The sequence below is a fragment of the Myotis lucifugus genome, unplaced genomic scaffold, assembly GCF_000147115.1.
Source record: "Myotis lucifugus unplaced genomic scaffold, Myoluc2.0 scaffold_221, whole genome shotgun sequence".
NCBI classification, from domain to species: Eukaryota; Metazoa; Chordata; class Mammalia; order Chiroptera; family Vespertilionidae; genus Myotis; species Myotis lucifugus.
The window spans coordinates 1,514,308-1,519,701 of NW_005871269.1; positions in this window are offsets into that span (position 1 = coordinate 1,514,308).

Sequence of the window (5,394 nt, forward strand, 5' to 3'; positions counted from 1 at the left end):
CCCGCCCTTGCTCTGGCCGCCGCGGGCAGGAAGGGGAGGGGAGCGGTGCCCGGGTCCGCGAGCGCACGCCGTGCTGTGCCTCCTCCCTTGGGCCGGGGCGGGGTCCAGGTCTCCCCACCGCAGCGCCGCCGCTCTTGAGCGCCGGGATTTGGGGGAAGCAGTAGCCACCTCGGTCCCCTTGGATGCGGCAGCCCTTTGCGGGCGGGTGCCTCTCTCAGAGAGTCGGCGCTCAGGAAGGGGGAGGATCCCCACGTGCGCTACCCGGACCTCTTCGGTGCACCCCCCAATCCTTCCAGTTGGGCAAACTGCGCGGCGGAAGTGCCTCCGGAGCCTGACCCCGCGCCTGTAGGGCTCTCTCCTGAAAACCTGGCCGGTTGCGCGGGCCACGAGGTGGAACTTGCTATTGAGCACGCGAGGGGGTGTCCTGCCCTCTGCAGCGGACTCTCCTGTGTCACGGTGCTTCGAGGCCTGTCCTAGATGCCACCTCCACCGTGACGTTGTTCCTGGTGCCCACCCGCGGACAGATTGGATTTCGCCCTCTTTCGGACAGCCGGGGCGCCCCGAACCTCCCCACCGGCCCTCGGATGGAGGAGGGCGCTTGGGCAAAGGCAGCGAGCCGTCTCCCAGCAAGTTAGTTATTTTTATTGTACTGCGTGGATTCACAATCAGTACTACAAAGCAGAGAGATTTGTGCGTTCCTAATCCCTACCCTTTGGTTTAAATGCCTCGAAATCAGAGGCTGTAAGTTTTAGCTCATCTCTGGAAGTTTTCAAGTAAATACTGAGGGGTACATGGCAGGATGATCGCACCAGATGCGACCTAGCAGGAAATCCTGGCTGCCCCACTTATCTGTATCCCCCTGAAAGCCCAGCATGGCTTCTTTCACCTAGGGGTGGGGGTGGGGGTGGAGATGGGGGTGGGGGTGGGGTGTTCTGTGCGTGAATGTAATTAATTTTTGACAAAGGTCAGTCTAATTCTCATAAAATTTTTCCCTGGTAGGTGGTGGTTTGGGAGGCAAGGTTCATAGTGGTATATTTATTGAGGGTGGAATATATCCATGTGAAAAATCATTTATTCAATAAAAATGAAAATCTCTATCAGATGTTCCCCAATTGGTTGGTACTTATAAAGCCTTCTTTCCTTAGTCAAATGCAGTTGATGTATTGCATAAATTAATTTGCATAAGCACTTAGCTCAAGGAATGTATGAAAGTTTCAAGTGTAAAGTTTTCTGTATAAAGTACAGTTGAATAAAACATGTTTAAAAACAAAGTAAAAAATAATTGCCATGTCCTACATTTAAGTGTATGTTTTGAATTGAGAGGTAGGAAGTGTTTAATGGTTCATGGTATTAAGTAAACAACCAGGAAGCAAAGAAACTCATCCCACTTCAGCTTAAAACAGGTTAAATTCATGAACTCTATTTTATTTTTAAAAAATCTTTATTGTTGAAATTATTACAGATGTCCCCTTTGTTTGTTTTTCCCATGGACCACCTACACCCGCCCCTCCCGGCCTTCACCACTCTCTTGTCTGTGTCCCCTGGGCTATGCAAATATGCATGTAAGTTCCCTAATCACCCCCCCCCCCCACCACCTTCCCCCTGAAATTCATCAGTTTGTTCCACGCTTCTAAATCTCTGGATTTATTTTGTTCATCAGTTTATTTTGTTCATTAGATTTCACATGTGAGTGAGATCATGTGATACTTATCTTTCTCTTGCTGGCTTATTTTGCTTAGCATAATACTCTCCAGGTCCATCAATGCTGTTGCATATGGTAAGAGTTCTTTCTTTTTTACAGCTGCATAGTATTCCATTGTGTAAATGAACCACAGCTTTTTTATCCACCCATCTGCTGATGGGCACTTGGGCTATTTCCAAATCTTAGCTATTGTAAATTTCGCTGCTATGAACATAGGGGTGTTCATATATTCTTTCTGATCGATGTTTCTGATTTCTTAGGAGATATTCCTAGAAGTAGGGTCACTGGGTAAAATGGGAGTTCCATTTTTCATTAATTCTATTTTAAAGAACTGAGAAATCTCAAGTTATTTTTAAAAAGTTTTATTGAATTTATTGGTCAATAAAGACCTCAATGTATTTACCTATCTTTTAAAAAGAACTTATTGGGGTGACATTGGTTATTAAAATTATATAGGTTTCAGGTATAAAATCCTATAATACATCATCTGTATATTGTATTGTGTGTTCCCCATCCAAAGTCAAGTCTTCTATCACCATATATTCATTCCCCCTGTACCCACTTCTACCTTTTTAAACTATTTCCTTTTTTATGGCCGAGTAGTATTCCATTGTGTAAATGTACCACATTTATCCACTCATCTACTGATGGGCACTGGGGCTGCTTCCAAATCTTGGCTATTGTAAATAACGCTGCAATGAACATAGTAGGTGCATATATCCTTTTGTGTTTTGGGTTTCTTCAGATATATTCCCAGAAGTAGAATCACTGGGTCAGGAGACAGTTCCATTTTTAATGTTTTTGAAGAATCTCCATACTGTTTTCCACAGTGGCTGCACCAATCTGCATTCCTACCAATAGTGCACGAGGGTTCCCTTTTCTCCACATTCTTGCCAACACTTACTGTTTGGTAATTTATTGATGATAGCCATTCTGAGTGGTGTGAGATGATAACTCATAGTGGTTTTAATTTGCATTTCTCTGATAATTAGCGATACTGAGCATCTTTTCATATGTCTATTGGCCATCTGTATGTCCTCTTTGGAGAAGTGTCTATTCAGGTCATTTGCCCATTTTTTAAATTAAATTGTTTAGGGCTTTTTGTTGTTGTTATTATTGTTGTTTTGTGTTGAATTGTATAAGTTATTTATAAATTTTGGGTATTGACCCCTCATCAGATATTTAGTAATTGGTGAATATGTTCTCCCATTCAGTGGGTTGTCTTTTCATTTTGTTGATGGTTTCCTTTGCTGTGCAAAAACTTTTTAATTTAATTTATTTTTTCTTTTGTTTCCTTTGCTCGAGTAAACATATCAGAAAAATTTTTGCTACAAGAAATATTTGAGATTTTACTGCCTATATTTTTTTCTTCTAGGATTTTTACAATTTCATGTCTTACATTTAAGGCTCTAATCCATTTTGAGTTTAGTCTTGTGTATGGTGGAAGAAGGTTGTCTAGTTTCATTTTTTTGCATGTATCTGTTTAGTTTCCCAACACCATTTATTGAATAGACTATCTTTACCCCAGTGTATGTTCTTGCCTCCTTTGTGAAATATTGACCATAAAGGTGTGGGTTTATTTCTGGGCTCTCTATTCTGTTTCATTTATCTATATGTTTGTTTTTATGCCAGTACCCTGTTGTTTTTACTACTTTGGCCTTGTAGTATAGTTTTATATCAGGTAGCGGGATTCCTCTAACTTTGTTCTTTTTTCACAAGATGGCTGTGACTATTTGGGGTCTTTTGTGGTTCCATATAAATTTTTGTAATATTTGTTCTAATTCTGTAAAATACGACACTGATATCTTGATAGGAATTGCATTGAATCTATAGCATGCTTTGGGTAGTATGGACATTTTAATGATGTTAATTCTTCCCATCCATGAACATAATATATGCTTCTACTTATTTGTATTTTCTTCAATTTCTGCTTTTTTTCCCCTGCATCTATTGATCGTGTGCTTTTTAGCCTTCATTTTATTTATGTAGCGTATCACGTTTATTGATTTGCAGATATTGTACCAACCTTGCATTCCCGGAATAACTCTATTTAACTTATTTCTGCTCTGATTTTTATTATTTTCTTTCTTCTACTCACTTTGGGCTTGGTTTGTTGTTCCTTTTCTGGTTACCTTAAGTGTAAAGTTAGATTATTTAGTTGAGACTTTTCTTGTTTCTTGAGATAGGCATGGAATTTCCCTCTTAGGACTGCTTTCACTGTGTCCCATATATTTTGGGTTGTTGTGTTCTCATTATCATTTGTTTCAGGGTATCTTTTGAATTCTTCCTTGAGGTCATTGTTAACCCATTCATTGTTTATTAATATGTTATTGAGCTTCCATGACTTTCTGTGTTTTTCAGTTTTTTTCTTGTGATTGATTTCTAGTTTCATACCGTTATGGACAGAGAAGATATTTGATATGATTTCAGTCGTCTTGAATTTATTGAGACTTGTTTTGTGTTCTAACATGTGGTTTATCCTCGATAATGTTCCATGTGCATTTGAAAAGAAGGGAGGGGAGGGTTGTAAGAGATTAACCAAAGAACTTATATGCATATATGTATAACCCATGGACACAGACAATATAGTGCAGTGAAGGCCTGGGGAGGGGGTGGGAGGGGGGAGGAAGGGGTCAATGAGAGAAAAAGGGGGAAATCTGTAATACTTTCAATAATAAAGATTAATCTTTTAAAAAGAATGTATATTCTGCTCTTTTGGGATGACGTGCTCTGAAGCTATCAATTGAATCCATCTGATATAGTATGTCATTGAAGGCCACTGTTTCCTTGTGGATTTTCTGTCTGGAAGATCTATTGATGTCAATGGGGTGTTAAAATCCCCTGCTATGACTGTATTACTATTGATCTCTCCCTTTATGTCCATTAAGATTTGCTTTATTTATTTAGGTGTTCCTATGTTGGGTGCATAAATGTTTACAAGGGTTATATATTCTTGCTGGATTGTTCCCTTGCAGGGGTGGGGAATGTCCGGACCACAGGCTACATAAGGCCCAAAAAATCATTCTGTCTGCCAAGGCATTAGGGATGAGTTAATTAAATGTCTGACCAAATAGAGCAGGCTAATTTTTAAGTTGATAATTTTGTATGGCCCACAAATGATGTTATAAATATCCAAATGGCCCTCGGCAGAAAAACCAATTCCCCACCCCTACTGTATCATTATGTAGTGTCCTTTGTCTCTTACTATAGCCTTTGTTTTAAAGTCTATTTTGTCAGATATATGTATTGCTACCCCAGCTTTTTTCATTTCCATTTGCATGACATATCTTCACAACTCATTCTGTCCTGGATTCTGCCCAGACCTTGGCAGGTGGGTCCACCTGGAGGGTGGGACTAGAGAGTCTTCTGTAACGGGGAGACACCAGTCAGGTTCACGGGTAGGTTGGAGGAATGACCCTGCCCCAGAGCCACACCACTCAGTCACTGATACCTCCTGGTCTGCCCAGACCTCTAAACCCTGGTCCAGGCAGCTGACTTGTAGCCAGGTATGACCTCTGTATGGTGGGGTGACAGGGAGTCCAGAGAGTGCAGCTATTGTATTCCCCCAGGCCCATGCCATAAGGAGGGGAGTGTTCCACCCAAGAAATACAGTGTCTGCTGTGTGGGAGAGGGACTCAGCACAGAGATCCTGGCAGCTGTCCCTTCAACTCTCTCCCCAGAGCCATCAACCC